The following is a 21,002-nucleotide window of genomic DNA, read 5'->3' as shown; positions in this document are numbered from 1 at the left end:
AGTCCAATCTTCAAAATCTTTCTGCATATCATTTGCATTTTGCCCCTGCCTGCGGGCACATTTTTGTCTATCCTGTCTGCTCTGTCTAAGTCTTCGGCCTTGTCAAAAATGGGTCGTCTCTGGGCCTTGACATTCACTCCCGTCATTCTTATGACTTCTGAGTTCTGTCAAAGAGGGGCAACTGTAGACACCCCATTTTTGACCGACCTTGAGACTCAGACGTCACCAATTGAGCACTTGGTGATATTGCATAATGTGCTTGTTCAGAAGTTTTAGAGTCGCGGCCGTCAGCCCCGCCTCCGGACTTCCGGACTCTTTTGTGCTTTGCCTCGGTTTGCGAACCAGGCTCGATTTTCTCATTTTCTTTTCCTGAGGGGAGGGAGAGGTCCCGTAGACCATCTCTCAGTGGCTGTAGGCTACATTTTGTGGCTGTAGGCCATTTTTCCCATTTCGGAGCCCAGTTCCCGGTTTTTGGAGCCGTCAGGCCGTGTGCCTCAGTTCGGGACCGCTTAACCATCTCCTATTGCTCCGGTTTTTGGCATGAATCTTATTTACTCCCTTTTGAGGGACACTGAGGTCTGAGAGACCCACTTCGTGGTCGAACACCACTCCCGGTGCCTAACAGCCAGTTTTCGGGGCCTCGGGCTGTGCATTTCGGCCCCCGAACCTTCATTTTGCATCGGTTTGGGCTCATTTTTGGTGGAGACCTTATTTTCAATGTTAGAAAGCTTGTAGGAGGGTGGGAGGTGAGCAATTTTTCTAAAAAGCCAACTTCTTTTTGGTCAAAAGTGGTTCAGCATGAATCTGGGAAGGAGAAATATTTGCGCGGCTTCACCGAAACGGGCGTAACTCTTTGCACAAGAGGAATTAAGATATGAGGCCACCACCATTGGAAAGCTTACTTCCGGGGCTTCATTTTGCACTCAAGAATCTCCCAAGTCCAAGTCCGAGGGGGGGGAGATGTGGTTGGTTGAAGTCTGGTTGGACCGAATCTGCGCGGCTTCACGGAAAAGGGCATAACTTTTTCTACAGGAGGAATTTTAATGCAAGGTTTGCACCATTGGAAAGCTAACTTATGGGGCTTCATCCTAGGGGGTGGCCGGCCACCTTTTTCCCTTTGACCTAGCCGGCCGGCCACTTTTTCTGGCCGGCCGGCCACTTACATGGTGGTTGACCTTTTTCTCCCTTTTAAACTGGCCGGCCATGATCCTCTCAAAAGGGACTTTACAGCTGTATAGCTGTTTCCCCCAGAAAAGATCTCAATCCGGGGGATATTTCTTGGGGGAAAGCCTTGGTCCTTTTCCCCCACCATTCCCTTCCATGCTCCCTCTCCTTTTGGTCCTTATAACCAGCTGCAAGCATTGTTCTTAGAGGTTAGAAAATTTGCTCTTCAAGCTTGGGATACAAAATCACCCTCCATCTCTCTCATTTCCTTGGAAACCTCCAAGTCCTACATCACCATTTCTTCTACACCACCAACCCCCACCCTTCCATCCTCCATTACAGAAGTTTGAAGGTGTTCTCCAAGGCCTAAGGAGCCACAAACTCAAGCCAAGAGGCAACCAAAGTCAAGCCTTCAAGGGTAAGTAGACTTTCCCCCTTTTGTGGCTCATTTTTGCACCAATTTCTTAGCCAACATGCTTACTGATTTGAGCTCCGACCAAAACTGAAAAGGTCATTTTTTTGAGCTCATTTTCTTGTTTCATTAAGGGCTCAACCCTGTTTGAGGCCCCCATATTGCACTTGCTTCAATATCCCCTTGTATGTCAATTTTCTTGCATGATTTACTAGCCTAGTGTGCTTCCATTTTTGGGCATTTTAAAGAACTAAAAATAGGCTTATTTTGAGCCCCTCTTCAACATTTAAGAAGGGCTCATAAATGTTTGGGACCTCCACATGCCACTTCATGTTATATCCTCTCTTTGGTCCCCATTTTTGCATGCTTTGGCAGCCTGTCATGCTTCCATTTTTGGCCTTTTTACAGTACTAAAGATAGTCTTATTTTGGCCAATTCTTCATGTTTCATTAAGGGCCTTTGGCTTTTTGATGAATATTTTGTATACTTTGTGTTATAAGTCACTTTTGAGCCTCATTTTGCATTGCATTTTTAGCATGTTTGTATACTGTTTTGGGGTTTTTACAGTTCTGTAAATGTGCATATTTTTGGTCCCTCTTCAATGTTGTAGAAGGGAATTTTTCAGTTTGGGCTGTGTATATACCACTTGCCTCTTTGGCCACCTTTTGGCCCATTTTCTTGCATAAGAGTTTAGCCATATCTATGTTTATTTTTAGAGTTTTTACAGTTCTGTAAATATGTATATTTTTGGCCCCTCTTCAATGTTGTTGAAGGGCCCTAACCTATTTGGAGTTAGCAGCTGTGAGTTGCTTCATAATCTCATGTTTAGGGCCATTTTTGCATGCCATTGTTGCCCTATCTTTGCTTGCTGTTTGGCCATGATTTGTACTGTTAAAATGCTTATTTTGGGGCTGCCTTGCTTCTTTCTTTTCATTCCATGTACCAATTATGCATGCTTTGTATAGCTGTAGTTCATTCTATGCGCCTAATTTGCATTTCGGGAGAGATTCCATGCATCGGGTGTGTTTTCGCCTCATTTCGGGGCTGTTTTCCCCCACATTTCATTGCTGAAAATCCATTAGCATGTTTGCATATCATTTTCCATGCCATTGCATTGCATATACCATTGCCTCAGTTTGCGTGCCCGTGTGCACGCATTTCGAGGCACTTTATTTTCATCCATCGGCTTCTTATGTGAGTGTGGCTGAGGCTCTCTCATGTTAGTACAAGTCCATGTTGCATTCTATATGCCATTTTAGCCATATTGCATTGCGTATGCCATTGCCTCGGTTTGCGTGCCCGTGTGCACGCATTTCGAGGTACTTCATTTTCATCCATCGGCTTCTTATGTGAGTGTGGCTGAGGCTCTCTCATGTTAGTATAAGTCCATGTTGCATTCTATATGCCATTTTAGCCATATTGCATTGCGTATGTCATTGCCTCGGTTTGCGTGCCCGTGTGCACGCATTTTGAGGCACTTCATTTTTATCCATCGGCTTCTTATGTGAGTGTGGCTGAGGCTCTCTCATGTTAGTATAAGTCCATGTTGCATTCTATATGCCATTTTAGCCATATTGCATTGTGTATGCCATCGCCTCGGTTTGCGTGCCCGTGTGCACGCATTTCGAGGCACTTCATTTTTATCCATCGGCTTGTTATGTGAGTGTGGCTGAGGCTCTCTCATGTTAGTATAAGTCCATCTTGCATTCTATATGCCATTTTAGCCATATTGCATTGCGTATGCCATTGCCTCAGTTTGTGTGCCCGTGTGCACGCATTTCGAGGCACTTCATTCTCATCCACCGGCCTCTTATGTGAGTGTGGCTGAGGCTCTCTCGTGTTAGTATAAGTCCATGTTGCATTCTATATGCCATTTCATGTCATTTGCATTGCGTATGCCATTGCCTCGGTTTGCGTGCCCGTGTGCACGCATTTTGAGGCACTTCATTTTCATCCACCGGCCTCTTATGTGAGTGTAGCTGAGTCTCTCTCATGTTAGTGTAAGCCCATATCATATTTCTCTGTCATTTGCATTGCGTATGTCATTTTCTCGGTTTGCGTGCCCGTGTGCACGCATTTCGAGGCATCTCATTTTTACAGCATAGTGCATACTAGGTTGTATCTTAGATCGCATTCTTTCATTTTCTCGGTTTGCGTGCCCGTGTGCACGCGTTTCGAGGCATCTCATTTTTACAGCATAGTGCATACTAGGTTGTATCTTAGATCGCATTCTGTCATTTTCTCGGTTTGCGTGCCCGTGTGCACGCATTTCGAGGCATCTCATTTTTACAGCTTAGTGCATACTAGGTTGTATCTTAGATCGCATTCTGTCATTTTCTCGGTTTACGTGCCCGTGTGCACGCATTTCGAGGCATCTCATTTTCATAGCATTGTGTATGTTGGGATTGTATCTCAGTCGCATTTCATGCATGTCATGCATATTGCATCGTGTTCGGGATAGGAGTTAGCGCGGGCACGGGAAACGAGGTGCGTTTCGTACTCCGAGTGACGGAACGCCTCTCAATTCCCCAGTCACCGACACTCCGGATTATCTATGATGGAGTTAGGTTTTATTGTGTTTTCATGTGCATTCATCCTATATTGAATTGTGCAATTCGACTCCTCGGCCATCATGCCTCGGTATGCGTGATTGGTGGCACGAGGATCGAGGCATGCATATATTTGTGAAAATACATTGCTATGCCCCTTTCCTGCTCTCTGTTGCAGCAAAATGAAGAATCAACAACTTTTCGGGACTTGGCGCGCTTTCCAAGAATAACTGCTAAACAGAGGCTAATTGGGGCATCCCGGTGGATTTCCGCGCAAGACAACCCGGACATGCATCATCCATCAGAAGCAAGGCAGTCCCTGGCTTGCATGCCAGTTTTATTTATTTTCTTAGTTAATTTGATTAATCAGGAATTTGTATATTATTTGGACTGTAATATTTGGACTGTAATATTCTTTCATCTGGGACTGTATATTTATTTGGACCCTCTGCGTGAGGGCAATGTTGTAATAAGTGTGCGTGTGTGTGTTGTATGTCTTCCAACCCTACGTCTTTCTTCCCTTATATTTACCTGCTTATGATGGTTAGATTAGGGCATATTTCAATTAGCATACAGTATGACAGCATGTTTTGCATCATTCATCTGTTTTGCATGCACCGGGCTCGGCGCATCATACTAACTGCATTGTATTTCAATTTCAAAGTTGGATACATGTTAGTTGTAGCATTTCATATGACATGTTTAGAATAGCCGAGCCTGCTATAGTTGCATTCTTGCATGTGTTGCATTAGGCATTTTTGTATACTTAGGATCATGCATGATTTCTAATAAAACTTCTTGTTTTGGCTTGGAGTACCCGGTGAGCTTTATGCTTTAGTATCCTTGCATGCGTGTGAGTGAATGCCATGATAGCATGCTTACCATGAGACTATTTGCTTATGTGATATAACTGCCTGAATGCCTGTGGGTGAAGGTTGGGTTACTTGAATTGGAATAAATCATCAACTATTTGTTTTAAGCCCACTAGATAGTGGCGAAACCATCTTTTCTAAGCCCACCCGAGGGTGGCAAAATCTGCATTTAAGCCTACTTGCGAGTAGCAAACCATCTTTCAAAAACAAACATGAAATGTTTAGTCCCAATTCGGGCAACCCAGTCTATACTTATATGCTGTGTGCGTAACATAGTAACCTAGGCTAATAACCGGAGTAAGGACACACAAAGTTTTCAAAAATAGATATCATGGTTAGTAGAGGCCGATCTTTGATCGGGCGAGCGGGGGTGCTCACGAAGTGACCTTCCCCAATCGTACCCAAGTTCCCGAGCCGAGGTAACTTTGGTGATGACGGACACGTGGCCTTTGGCACCGAGTCAGGGTTTCCTAAATTTCCCATTAAAAAAAAACATTTAGGTGGCGACTCTGTATCTGGCAAAGCAGTCCATGTTTGGCACTTCTTTCAAAAATTTGTTTTCTCAAAACGATTTGCCGGATTTGGACTCTTTGGTTCAGACTTAGAACCGTGACAAATTTGGAGAGTCCTGAGCTGTAGTGACCCCAATATGAACGGAACGGGAGCTCGTTCCTCCCGGGGCGTTCGGGGACGTCTACACTGGTCGGTCATGATCAAAAAGTGGTCTGCAGCTTTTTTCTTGTCTCCGGAAGAGAGTCTCTAGCTTTCCCGTGTGGTGAGATTGTTCAAGTTCCGAGTTTACCTCTGTTTCGGATGTGTTCTGTCTCTTTGTTTGTCCAAAATGGATTTGCTTATCGAGTTGTTAAGTTTTGCTTATCGAGTTGTTGCTCTTTGATTATCGAGTTGTTGCTCTTTGTTTATCGAGTTGTTACTCGTTGCTTATCGAGTTGTAAACATGTTAAGGCTTTGTTGTTTCTTAGTGAGTTAAGTTGTTTAGTTTGTTATGTTGGTTCACTACCTAACTTGGCAATACATGAATGTTCAATTTCCATTCAATCTCATTTTTGTGCAAAATGATGCGATGAGATGCTAAGAATACAAATGCAACACTTTTGGAACAAAAAGTTGTTTCCATTCCATCATAGCTTCTTTTTACAACATTTTACAAAAGGGTACAAGTTTTTAAGAAAATAAAACTGCCTAACGTTGTACAATGTGCTAGAACTACATGCAAAAAGAAAAATAAAGCAGGAACATTTGCATCAGTGCTATCAAGCTCAAGACCGAGAGGCCCTCTTCACCCTCTTCGGCTGAGCAGCCTCTGCACCACCGCTGCCGGCACCACCATCTGAATCAGAGTCGCCCTCCTCGGAATCCTCCTCGGCGTCACCTCCACCCTCAGAACCAGGACCAGAGTCATCATCTCTGCCTGCAGATGTCTTTGACTGAGGATGCACAGACTCCTCCTCCTCGCTGGACTCGTCATCCTGTCTGGTAGGTGCTCTACACCTCTCCCGACCCGCGAGTCGAAACCCCTCTCCCAACTGCTCGAGAAGGCCTGGATGGCCCAATCTGCAGAGGTGTGACCTGAAAAGGACAGTTTGAATGCATCGGCCAGTATGTATATCAGATGCAGATGCAAGAATGATACATAGAGTGGGTGCATGCGGATATAGTATGTGAATGCGGTGTGTCAGATGTTCGCTACACATGCAATGAGTCAATGCAGTGAAATGTTCAGTTTCCATATGTCACCAAAAGTATGATAAATGCAAGGAAATTGAAAAGTACTGAATGCCATAGGCGCACAACAGCGTCTCCTTCCGCAAGACCATGCTCTCGAGTGAGGCCACCACTCCGAGCAACCCCTCAGTATATTCTCTGGGAGGCTGCAGATGCAAGTTCAAGTCATCAGTGAATGAATGAATGTCTAAATGTCTGAGTGATAAATGAAAGTTGTGTAACGTGCCGGTGGTGAGTCAGGGTCACTGTCATATCAATGACCCGGCAGTGGAGGCTCTAGCAGAATCTAGTATGGTGTCCCATACTACCAACCCGTCAACTCGATCGGTAGATCTAGCCACCCAGTATACTGGCAAGTCAAGGGCATCCCTCTAGCCCTACCCCTCGATGTGCTAGCCTTGCTAGTAGAAGGAATGTCTGCAACTCAAGCGTGGCTCGACGACGGCATACCAGCAGCTCTCCTCGTAGGGGTGCGAACGCCTGTCCGTGGGTCATCAAGTATGTATGGACGTACGTCGTACACTCCCCCTCCTCCAAGAAAAGAACTGTGTCAGCACCCAGCATGAGGTCGTCAGTCTCTTGAGGAGTGAGACTCTCTGTGCACCGCATGTCCAGTGGAGGCACTAAAGGGATCTCCTGAGCGGGATTACCCATCGTCTGGAGCATGAAGCGCTCCTCGAGAAACCAAGCTCTGCCCACTGGTCCTTCGAACAAAATCCTATATCGGGAGGCACCCCATGCCCTAGCGAACTGGAACTGAGAATACCCTGGCATCGCTGTCCAAGGCTGCCAGGTGATCTGCGGATAACAAATGCGTGAATTGATTAGTTGTGATAAATATGCAAGGTAAATCGAAGCTGAGAGCATGAAGAACTGAAAAGTCCTGGATTACCTTGGTCGCCTACACCGTGTCGAAATACTGCCGAAGATATAGCATTGTCTCCCGAGGCCTAGACCGGTACCAACCATCAAATCTGTGTAAAAATGGATGCCGAGTGGTGCCTCGACCTCCTGCTCGGGAGCGAGCGTCAGGAAGTAGGCGTAAAGCCACAGCTGTGAAAGGCAAGACAGTGGCTATCAGAATACAAAATATATAGAAAATGCAGAATGCTGAGTGCAGAATACGAATACATAATATACATAAAATGTAGAATGCTGAGTGTAGAATGCAGAGTATAGAATGTAATGTGTGGTGCGTAGTATGTGCAGTGTACAGAAAGTGCAAGTCAGAATGAAAAGCAGAAATGTAAATCAAGGGGCAGAATGTACCACCTAGGCCCGCTAATAGCCTCCTACTATGCCCCTACGCCCGTGGGAGGTCGCACTCATGTAGAAGTAAAGGGTGGCAAGGCCAACGCCACTCCAATCAAACTGCTGGACGTGTGATAGATCTACCAGAGCGGTTAGCAGATATAGCCCAACTGTGTTCCCCCTGTCAGAGAACAATGTGGTCCCGAGTAGGAACAGTGGAAACCCCTGGGCATACTGCTCTATGGCCTCAACGGTCTCAGGCATAGTCATCCTGTACCACTCAGTAAACCAGGTATACCTGACCATGCGTGATGATCTATGGGTCGGCGGATGCACTCCGAGAAGATAGGTCTAGGTGGCCTCCCACTCACCCATATCGAAGTCATATGGGATAGGCCGGCCTCCCACGTCAAGGCCCGTCAACATAGAAAAGTCATACGGGGTCATCGTCATGTCCCCGGTGGCACAGAAATGGAAAGAGTTGGTGGTGTCCCACCATCTCTCTACTAATGCGCCCAGAAGGGTCCTGCTTGCCGGAAGTCGCGATAACCCCATACAAAACGCACCAAACCCGACCTCATCTACAATATGCCGAACAGCATCTGGGAGCTCCATGTACCACTCCCTGGTAATGATCGACCCGTAACCCCGTGTGAAACGGGAATATACCTATGGGTAGAATGAACAAATGTATTCAATTTCAAAGTAAATAGAATGCTGCGTTATGAACTAGGTGTTCAGATTGAGCAGTGTTATGAGCCGTGTGCCAAATAAATAGAATGTTGTGTTATAAACTGTGTGTTCAGATTGAGCTGTGTTATGAGCCGTGTGCCAAATAAATAGAATGCTATGTTATGAACTGTGTGTTCAGATTGAGTAGTTTTATGAGCCGTGTGCCAAATAAATAGAATGTTGTGTTATGAACTTTGTGTTCAGATTGAGCAGTTTTATGAGCCGCGTGCCAAAATAAATAGAATGGTGTGTTATGAACTGTGTTTAGATTGAGCAGTGTTATGAGCTGTGTGCAAAATAAACAGAATGCTGTGTTATGAACTGTGTGTTCAAATTGAGCAGTGTCATGAGCTGTGCGTTCAGAATGAGCAGTGTGTTATCTTATGAGCTGTGTGTTCAAAATAAACCGAATACTGTGTTATGAACTGTGTGTTCGGATTGAACAGTGTGCTATGTTACGAGCCGTGTGCCAAATAAACCAAATACTGCGTTATGAACTGTGTGTTCAGGTTGAGAAAAATACTGCGTTATGAACTGTGTGTTCAGATTGAGCAAAATACAGCGTTATGAATTGTGAGTTCAGATTGAGCAAAATGATGCGTTATAAACTGTGTGTTCAGATTGAGCAAAATACTGTGTTATGAATTGCGCATTCAGATTGAACAGTGTTCTATGTTATGAGCTGCGTGCCAAGTGAACAAAATGCTGTGTTATGAGTTGTGTGTTCAGAATGGGCAGAATACTGTGTTATGAGCTATGTGCCAAATGAGTTGTGTGCCTAAACGTGCTGTGTGCCCAAATGAACCAGATGCTGTGTGCATGTTGTGTTCAGGAATGAGCAAAAGTACTGTGTATGTGAATGTGTTCGAAACGAGAAGATATGATACATAGCAAAAGCATGAAATGTGCAAGAAATGCAAAATGCATCGTAGTAAATGCAAAAATGAAGTACGCAGCTCTCGCGCATGATGAGATAGGTGGGACTCAGGCTCCCGTAGCAGCAAGTTTGCGGGCGCCCGTTGCTCGAAGTCCATGAAATGATGCAAGGTGCTCGGAGGTAGGATGTGCTCCTAAGGGTGGTACCCCTCCAGCTTGAACGGTCGCATCCTCGGAGGCAACGATATAATGTCGGGCTCATCCTCTACTCTCGGGGAGCCTCGGCCATATGGAATATCGTCAGCCATCTGAAAAAAAGATGCAAAAATGAGCGAAATGAGCCAAAATTACAAAAAGTCAACAAAAGTCAACGCCCAGGAAAAGGTGCTAAACTTCGAGAGAAACCTACCTCAAGTGGTGAAAATGGAGAAAGAAGCTCCGAAAACAAATTCTAATCGGTTCAAAACGGAGAGAATCAAAAGTTTTCACGAAACAACTTCGCGTGGGGCATTGGAAAACGTGTATAAAGTGCGGATCTGAGAGGGAAAAGTGTCTAGGAGCAAAGGAGAATAGATTTCAGCCTTGTGTTTGTGAGCAAAAGTGATTTGGAGTTGTTTACTTAAAGATCCGGCCATCAAAAGACAAAACTGTCCCTGTTTTCATAAACTGGTCGGCCGACCAGTTTTTCAGGCTGGCCGACCACTTAGGTGGCCAACAACTGGTCGGCAGCCATTCTAGGTGGTCGGCAGGCCTTCTGGATGATCTTCAGGGCTCCATTGCTCTCCCTGTGTGTTTTGGTGATGATTGGAGTCCTTGGCCCTTGAGAAAGTGCAAGAAAAGTACACTTTTCGGCGCGAAATTGTCCCCGCGGGAACTTCAATTCAAGTCTTCGATGCGTGGCTCATCATCACTCGCCCAGAGCAAGGCATATCCTTTTTGAGTACGTTGTGACCCCTCCGAGAGGTAAATCGGAGGTTCCGGTTAATTTGGTCTTGTTAAGGCTCGTATTTCTTTAATCGGCATTTTGTTTCAAACATGCAATTAAAGTGGCACAGTTTTCTCGCATTGTTATGCACATGTTGTTGCATTGTTATGCATACCACTCGTTGCATTGTTATACACACCACTTGCTCGCATTGTTATGGGTATTTCTCTTGCATTGTTACGCACTCCACCTACGTTGTTGCGCACACTTAGGTTGCATTGTCACGCACCTCTCCACCTGTATTGTTATGCACGTTTCACTTGCGTTGTCGCGCACACTTAGTTGCATTGTTATGCACTTTTCACTTGCATTGCTATGCGTATGTCCATCAGCATCATATGTGCACGTGTTTATGTTGCATTGTTATTTTATCTTGATAGAGCATTAAACATATGCTTATACTATATTGTGCCTGTTTAGTTTCTTTCTTTTGCAGGCAAGATATTGTATGTACGGTTCATTTGAAGTTGGTGAAACCGGGCAATATTGTATACATTAGCCTTCTCCGCATGAGACGTAGTGAGAATTGTATAATTTTCTTACATCCTTTCTGCATGTGATGTAGTTTGGTTCATATTTACTTGCTTGCACAACATCCACTTAAAATGTTGCATTTATTTTGCATAATTGCTTCATTACAGCTCTCTTTGCATTATCATAAGTTATGTTCGGCATCTTGCATGTCATTTGCATTTTGCCCCTGCCTGCGGGCGCATCTCTTTGTTATCTTGCCTGTTTCTCTAAGTCTTCGGCCTTATCAAAAATGGGTCGTCTCCAGGCTTTGACATTCACTTCCGTCACTTCTTGACTTCCGAATTCTGTCAAAGAGGAGCAACTGTAGACACCCCATTTTTGACCGACCTCAAGACTCCGACGTCATCGATTGAGTGCTCGGTAATAGTGCATGTTTGTACTTGTTTCGAGTTTCTGGAGTTTTTGGCCGAGTGCCTTGCCTCCGGGCCTCTGAACTTTTTGTGTTTTGTCTCGGTTTGTGGACCAAGATTTGTTTTCGTTGCCTGGAGGGAGAGAGAGGTTCGTAGACTACTTTTCCCTCTGCAAGGCCAGTTTTCGGTTTCCGGAGCCTTTTGCCGAGCGCCTTTTCTTGTTTTGCTTTTGGTTTGGTTTCGAACCGAACCTTGTTTTCTCTTCCCTGGAGGCAGAAGAAGGTCTTGTTGAACACCCTTTTGTCGCCGTAGACCACTTTTCGTGGTCGTAGACCACTTTTCTAGATTGGAGACTAGTTTTTGATTTTCGGAACCTTCGGCTGCGCGCCTTGTCTCGGGACCGCTTAACGTTCTCCGTTTGGTGTGGTTTTTGAACCACACCTTGTTGCCTCTGCCTAGAGGGACACTGTGGTCTTAGAGACCACTTTTTGTGGTCGTAGACCACTTTTGGTGCCCGTAGACTAGTTTTCGAGGCTCCTGGCTACGCGCCTTGCCTCCCGGACTTTTGTCTTGAATCCTTTTCGGTTTGTTTTTGGCACAAACCTTGTTTTCCTTCCTTGGAGGGTGGAATAAGGGTGGGAGACCACTTCTTCCCCTTGGAGACCACTTTCCTTCCTGCCAGCCAATTTTCTGGTCGGCTAACTGGTTTTCTTGATCTTTGGACCACCAATAGTGGTCGGCCACCACACCACCACCTTGATTTAAGTGTGCAGACCACCTTACCACCATACCCGACCACTTTCTTCCCTGGCCGACCACTTCCACTGGTCGGCTAACCAGTGTAAGCAACTGGCCGACCACTTGAAGTGGTCGGCAGCTTTCCAGTACCTTTTTGGAGATATTTTCTGGCCAGCTGTAACAGTTGGAGGGCACAAAAATCATCCTCCATTCATGTGTATGGAGGGATGGCTTTAGGCCTTAAGCTTGTTCAACAAGCTTAACCTTTGGTTCTCTATAAAAGAGAACCTCCACCCTCTTGCCTTTGGTTCAGATTTTGGTGCTTGAGCTATACATATCACTCTATCTCTATAATCCTCCATCTCTTTCATATTTGTGCCTTAAAGTGTCATTTTATCACACTTTTGCACACAAACACATAGTGAAACACCATCCTTTTGTTGCTGAGGCACTTTGAGGTTGATTTTGTAGTTTTGGGACTGGTTTGAGCTCAAAGAGGTTGCTAGAGTTGCAGCCTTGAAGTGGTTCTACACGGGTGAGTTATTAACCCTTAAAACCCTTGTTCTTGTTTAAGCTTTTGGATCTATTTGTATGCTTATTTTGGCTTGACTTTCTACTGCAAAAAGGTCTGATTTTTTATGCTTGTAATGTTTGTTTAAGGTCTCTTTTGTGTTAGGGGCGGTCTCCCTTCTCTTATTCCTTCTTTGGCTTTGCTTTACACCATCACTTTAGGCCCTTGAGATCACTTTCTCTTGGCCTTTTGACCACTGAAATCCAATGGATTTTTAGTGGTAAAACTTGTGTTTTGAGGCCTTAAATAGGAGAGGGTCATCCCCTCTCCTTCTGTTTTGTATGCTTGCTTTGTATGCCTCATGTTTGAGCATGTTTGTTAAGCTTATGTTGGCTCCATCTTAGCATGTATTTGGGGTTATTTTGACATAGCATACCACTGTTTTGCTTTGGTTTTGTCACCTCATGCATGCTTTATACACTTGCACTGTAAATTTTTTAAACTAGATTTGTGTGCCTCATGAAGTAGCATGTCATTATAGCATGTTTTGAGTCCATCTCAGTAGGTTTTTGGTGTTGTTTTAACACGCCTTAGATCTTTTTTTGGATTGGTTTGATGGCCCCATGCATGCTCCGTGCACTTGTAGTGCAATTCCATTCATTAGCCTAATGTGTATCATGCTTTAGACCATCATTCTAACACGATTTTGGCTTAACTCTAAGAAGCTTTTGTTCATTTTTTAGCACACTTAATTTGTATTGTTTTGGTCATGCATGCTATGCTTTGTATAGCTATAGTGCATTCTATTTCACTAGCTTTGTGTATTGAGTCCATTAGCATGCATTACTTGGACTATTTTCATGATTTGGCATCATTTGAAATGTGATTTCAGTACATGTAGTGTGGTCATACACTCACCTTTGTCACTCTTTCAATGCTTTGAAGGGTTGGTACTTTATGCCATAAACATGAGTCATTGTGTATGCCTTCATGCCTAAGCTTGCGAGCTATCATTTCAGTGTGTTTTTGAGGTTACTTTGGCATGATATGACTTTGATTTTTGTTGGCGAATCCATCTCATGCTTGGTCTTAGTAGGTGTAGTATAATCTTCCCTTTTGGCCTTGCATATTTCATGCTTCATGCTCACCATGCTAGGTTATTTTGGGTTCCTTCTATGCATGTTTTAGTATCATTTTGACATGCTCTAGGACTGTTTTGGGTTGTATTTGTCATAGGCTTCATGTATTGCATAGCTGTAGTGCAATTGGCCTTGCTAGCTTTGAGCTTCGGGTACCATAGCATGCTTCATTTGTGGCATGTGTATGATTTGGGATCATTTAACATGACATTTCAGAGCATATTGGACTGCCATGTTTCCATTTCTTTCACCCTTTGAGTGCCTCTAAGGGTTGTGCATTGTTGCCTTGCTTATGGCCTAGTGTGTATGCATGCATGCTTAGACATTTGAGCCTCCATCTTAGCATGTTTGGGTCATTGTCTTGACCTATTTGAGCTCTGTCCATGGTTGGTTCATGCATTTGTGCCATGTATTGCATGTCCCTTTGTATAGTCCTCTTTGCTAGCGTTGATGCTTAAGGACCCTTGCATGTTTTGCTTATGTTGTTTGAATGATTTGGCATCATTTCATTCCTTATTTCAGAGCTTATAGTGTTGTTACAGTCCCATGTTTATCACTTCTTGAGCACTCTTGAGAGTTGTGTTCTTAGGCCTAGTTGATGGGCCAAAGCATGTGCATGCTTTGTTTTGCATTTCATTCCATCATTTTAGCATTATGGCCACTGTCTGGGCATGATTGAGGACTGTTCATTTTTAGTTTAAGTCCATTGAGCATGTTGTTCAAATGTTGTTACATTGCATCATGTTTGCATGCTTGAGTTGCATTGTGTTTTGCATGCTTGTTATTTGCATTGTTGATGCATACTTATGTTATAATTCATTATGGTTGCATTGTTATTTGCTTTGTGTTGAAATGCTTATGTTGCCTTGCATTGTGTATGCATGCCATTAGCGTTGATAGATTGCTCATGTTGCATTGCATTGTGTATGCATGCAGGACATTGTGTTTAGCATGTTTGAGTTGCATTGCATTTGTTTCGATTAAGTGTTAATCTGAGCATGGGAAACGAGGGACGTTTCACACTTGAAGTGATCAAACGTGCCTCAATTCTCAGTCGCCGACGCTCTTGATCAAGCATGATAGAGTTTAAGGCATTATGTGTTATGGGTGCATTCATTTACCTTGAAATGTGCAATCTTGCCTCTTTGGCCATCATGCATCGAGATGCGTGATTGGTGGCCTGAGGGTCAAGAACCGCATTCCCTTGAGCTTATGAAATGATAGGAAGGGTGGTTGTGTACACATACATTGCAAATACATTGCCATATCCCTTCTTGTTCTCTGTTGCAGCAAACTGGAAGTATGGCAGCAAAACTGGTCGGCCGACCAGAAAAACTAGCTGGTTGACCACTTTTTCTGGTCCACAGCAATGGCAAGTGGCCGGCAGGTGGTTGACAACACCAATAACTGGTCGGCAGCCATCCTGAGGGTCCCCAAGATGAGTTAGAAGCTATCTGGAGCTTGATGCAAGGTTCTAAGAACAGTTGCAAACAGAGGCAAATCGGGGCATCGCAATGAATTTTCTAACGAGGTGACCGAGCATGCATGCACTCCTCATCCTGAGGACCTCTTTTACTACTTTCCTTAGCTAGCTTGTGTTTTGGTTCTGCATTTAAATAGTTAATGCATTTAGCTATTCGTTTGTGTTTAATTAGCTAGTGTAGTTAGCTAATTAATTTGTTTTGTAATTGTTAGTTAACTAGGAATAGTTAATTAGCTTCGTTATGTAATAATTAGTTTAATTAGCTTAGATTGGCTAGTTAGCTTATTATTCGGACCCTCCGTCCAGAGGGCCAACTGTTGTAATTAGCGTGCGTGTGTGTGATGCATCTCTTCCAACCCCCATTTCTCTCTCCCTTTTACTTAACCGCTTACGATGGTTAGTTTTAGGGCATATTTTGATTAGCATACCTTATGCTTGCATGCGTGCATCCATTCATCTGTATTGCATGCACTGGGCTCGGCGCATCATACTAACTGCATTGTATTTCAATACAGTTACTTGAATACATGTTCAACATCATGTAATCAAATTGGATTCACATGACATCGTAGAATAGTCGAGCCTATCTTAGTTGCATTTTTGCATGTGTTGCATTAGCCATCTTAACATGAACTAGGACCATGCATGATTTCTAACTAGTTCTCTGTTTTGGCTCGGAGTACACCGTGAGTGTTTATGCTTTAGCATACTGCATGAGTTGTGTATGTTGCCATGAGGCTAACTGCTTAAGTGATTAACTGCATGAATGCCTGTGGATGAAGGTTGGATTGCTTGAATTGGAACAATTCATCGAAATGCAAGTTTTAAGCGCACTTGAGGGTGGCATAATCTACGACTTAGCCTACTTGCGAGTAGTACCTCTAAACCATTTTCAAACAAATGAACATGAAATGTTTTGTTCCAACTTAGGCGATTTAGTCTATACTTGTATGTTGTGCACATCACATAGTAATTCTAGGTTAATAACTGGAATAGGAGCACATGTGTTTTCAAAAATAACATATCATACTTTGTAAAGGCCGATCTTTTGATCGGGCGAGCGGGGGTGCTCATTGCATGACCTTTCCCTCTCGTACCCAAGTTCCCGAGCCGAGGCAACTTTGGTGATGACATACATGTGGCCTTAGGCACAAGCCAGGGTTTCCTAAATTACCCCAAAATGAAACATTTAGGTGGCGACTCTTTGTCTAGCAAAGCAGTCTATGTTTGACACTTATTTATTAAAATCGATTTCCAAAATGATTTGTCAGATTTGGACTATTTGGTGATTTATCGGTCTCACATTGCATTTTGTGAGACTAGATTTAGAATCGTGACATGAGTCTGAACTGCAGTAGCTAAGAACAAAACGATTTGCGCCCTCACGCGCGGAGAGCGGTGTTCCGGGGCGGTCTACACTTTCTGGCGACTCTGCTGGGGACTTAGAAAACTTGACTCGAACTCATGATATCTTGTTTTGATTACACTTATGTGTTTCTTTGCATTGCATCTGCATTGGTGCGCCTAGGACACCGTGTTCGCTGTCTTCTATTCCTGAACGGTTAGCCAGAGGCCGCATGCCATAAGGTTGTTCGGTTACAGGCTCTACCACGATGGGAACATAAACCTCGGTTGTTACCGAGGCACCCTTTTTGACCATTCGACCTAGTCCATATCGGAATCCGTAGTAACCATTTCAAACTAGGATAGGTTGCTTATCCGGTTGTAGGCTGTTTGAAACCGCTACAAGCATAGTGAAACCCTAGCTCTTGACAAAATAGGACAGGGAAACCCTACCCCGACATAGGGGTGTTTTGGTTCTTACTTGCATGATATTTGTTGTCAGAGTGTGTCTCTACCGGTTGTGTGTATCAGTCTGCAAGTCTGGTTATCAGGCCTGAGGGCATTAGTATTTGGGAATCAGTTTTACCTAAGGTTATTAGATTTGAGGCGGTGATTTGGGGAACAATGATCAGTGGTTGAGAACAGTTATTTCAGTTTGTGTTTGCCAACTGTGTATTGTCTTTAATTTATTTAGCTCATGACATAGCACACTGCACTTTCTAGTTGTTTATTTCCTTATTACACTTTATTTATCTTTTTGCAAGGTAGTTTAGCACTATTGCTTCCGACCAGGCAGATTTTCCCCGAGCACTCTGGGTTAAAGGTCGAAGACTTCATCGATCCGCGGATCTGATAGGCGGACATGCAGTGTTCCTTTCTTTACCCTCGGTTGCTAGACGGAGGTCAGTATGGCGCAGTGTACTAGTACAACGGTTGCCAAATCAGTGGTCCTTAAGTAGTCGGGTTGAGGTTTCAATTTCTACTGCAGAGACAGATATACCGGTTGTTCAATTAGATCAGCACAATATAGCATCTATGGAGGACATGATGCGTCAGCTCCAGGAGAGTATGCAAGCCATGCAGCAGGATGCTGCCCGTCAAGCAGAGTTCGCTGCCCGCCAGGCCGAGGTTATGGCCCAACAGACAGAGCTGATTGCCAGACTTCAGTAACAGCAACAACCATAGCAAGCCAGAACATCTGCTTCGCACCCACCTCTTTCCCCACCTAGAGTTCCAACACTATGGGAGACAGCAAACGTCCAGGAAAATACGGATGTCCCAATGGGGCCGGCTCCGCCCCCAATCCTACCTCAGCTATCCAAGGCACCCACCAATCTAGTGGATACACCCTCTGAGTTTGAGGTGGATCCAACAATACTGAAGGTGAGCAACCTAGAAAGGCTGTTCAAGAAGGCTCAAGGCGTGAAATCCATTTCGAATATAGAGGATGGATATACCGATTCGGCCGTGACTCTACCAGATTGGTTTAAAATGCCGCAAATAGACCGTTTTGACGGTTCTGGAGATCCTATGGTGCACCTGTGGCTGTTTTCGGATATCTTAAGACTAATGGGCCTCTCTAGATTGCAGAAGCTTTCCCTCTTTGGCCGGACCTTATCAGGTGTTGCGGCTATTTGGTATGCAAAGCTGGAGGACTCTGTTAAGATAAGCTGGGAGGAGATGGCTGAGGCCTTTATAGCTCAATACTCCTATAACATGCAGACTGAGGTCATAACTCGTGATGTCGAGACAACCAGGAAGGAGTCGAAGGAGAGCTTCACCGATTTTGTAACCCGTTGGAGGGCCAAGGCCTCAATGATGACCATCAGGCCCGTTGACAAAGATCAGATACGGATGGTTGTGCTCAACCTCCAGCCCAAGCTCATGCAAAAGATGATCGTCTTGTCCCTTCCCACCTTTGCGGATTTACATGAGATCGAGGTGCAGATCGAGAACGCCATGAAACAGGGTTTGATCGACCATGAAACAGAGCAGCGCAAGAGGACATTCAATTGCAGTACGAATGCAGGCACAAGCAGTGCTGCAGCTGCCTGGACTTCAGATGTGGGCATGGTTACCACCACCACTCCAAAAACCCTTGCAGCTACACCCTTTGCCGGTGCGTCCAGAAGTAGCTCGCAAACAACCAGGTATGCACCCCAAGGGCAATGAACCTTTACCCCATTATACATGTCTTTGTCCAAGGCTTTGAGGGTTTTGATCAAGAAAGGGCACCTGAAGCCCCTAGATCCGCGGCCCTTACCAGAAAAACTTCCTCCCTCAGATAACCCAGCGAAGTACTGTGCCTATCACCAACAACATGGTCACGAAACCGACCAGTGCTTTCGATTGCGTCATGAGATTTAGGATCTCATTGACAAGAGGGTGATCGTGCCTCCGAAGAAGCCGAATGTCACCACCAACCCACTCCCACCATATTACCAAGCTCCACCTCCCAAACGCATCAACCTGATCCAAACTGGCGTTGTGTCATACGACCCTAGTATATATATCACACCTTCCCAGCTACCGAAGTCGGAGGTGTTTATTCTTAACAGCACTGACTTTTGCATGTTGAGCATCTCCCAAACCCAGCCTGAATTGGTGGTGGTTGCTATCGAAGATAGAATTGGGTCGACTGTTGAGGCAGATAGGAATGATCATTCAGAGCCTGAGGGGTCTGCAAGCTTCGTGTACAACCTGAGTGGTTACATCACAACATCGCGCGAGGCTAGGCCGAGAATAGAGCTGCTGGTTGGGGCAGAGATCTGCGTAGTTCGAGAGGATGTACCTAATCAGAGGCTAGACGACCTAGCAGAGTTGGAGGAGGACATTGCCAACCTTCAGTTCTTCAACGAACAGGACTCAGGGGACGTGACTGTCAACTGGTCCGATTTGGAAGGGTCAGTGGAAGCTACTGGGTGGCTCAGCGACGAGCCGGATGTTATTGTGTAGCCTCAGCCAGAATAGGGTCCGTCAGAGATGGGGACATCAGTAGTGGCCGAAATGGCCGGGAATTAGAATAGATCGCCAGAGGGCACCAATGTTATGAATTTTTCTTGGGATCAGAGCAGTTTGAGCACAGAAGATACTAAGTAGCAGGCTGCACTGAAGCCGTTTCGAGCAGGAAAATGTCAAAGGTCTTGAGAGGGCCAGGAAGGCCAAAGACCCTACAGGGACGGAATGTGCTGTGAGCACAAAGACGAAATGTGCTGTGTGCGCATAAGCAGTTGTAACGGAATCGGACAGGTGTCTATCGATTGTTGATGGCATGTGGTGGGAAGACGACGACTTATGTCTTGCCCACACCGACGAAGATTGGGAGGAGACCCAACCAAATGATACTTGGTATGTGGGAGAGGTGGACCACATGACCAGGAGTGGGCGGTATTTCAAGCCCCTACACTTGGATCAACCACAGACGTCTGCGAAGGACAAAGAAGCAGAGAAGCAGAAAGAAAGACTGCTCGAAGAAGTGGCTGTGCTGAAACAGCTTAAGAAAATCCAAGCAGACATCTCTATTTGGGGGCTGCTTATGGCCTCAAGAGTTCACCGACAAGTTGTCCTTTCTGCGATGGACAAGGCCAAACTTTCAATCGATACCACACCTGAGCAGTTGGTGGGATTGGTTTTTCCAGGAGGAGCTTCCCCGACGTTGACCTTCACTGATAAGGAATTTCCACCTGAGGTCTCAAACCATAACAAACCACTCTATATCTCTGTGGAGTGTAGAGAGAAAAGGATACCAGTGGTTCTTGTTGACACAGGATCTCCTATCAACGTAGGCCCGTCGAGGACGGCATATGCAATCGGGTTGAAGCCCGCAGACTTTGTGCCTACTGCCCAGGTAATACGGGCATATGATAATACCAGCAGAGAAGTGATGGGGATTGTGCAGATTCGGACTCAGGTTGGTCCGAGGCAACAGGATATTGACTTTCATGTCTTGGATGTTCCCGTTCTGGAGATTAAGCATGGCGCTTGGATGTGTTTTTGTCGGGGTTCACCCTAGCCAAGGCCCGGGTTGTACAGAACATCTTAGCTGTTGAGAAGGGGTTGTACGTCAGTGCACAGTCTGTGTACCTCATGAACAAGCTCCAGCACATCCCCTTGATAGGATTAGAGAGAAGTGGTCGGAAGGGCATTGCAGCATCGGCCGAAGTGCCGCACAACTCGTATACCTTTGGCCTAGGTTATCTGCCTACCAAAGAGGATTGGGCGAGGAAGGGAAAAGAGGTGGCCGGAAGAGCCAAAGCGAAGAAGGCCGGGAAGCATTATGAGTTGATGCACCGACCTATCCAGGGGACCCTAAACAGACG

Source organism: Camellia sinensis, chromosome 14, assembly GCF_055761805.1.
Source record: "Camellia sinensis isolate YWXY chromosome 14, ASM5576180v1, whole genome shotgun sequence".
Taxonomy (NCBI): domain Eukaryota; kingdom Viridiplantae; phylum Streptophyta; class Magnoliopsida; order Ericales; family Theaceae; genus Camellia; species Camellia sinensis.
Note: the sequence above shows the minus strand (reverse complement) of the source record.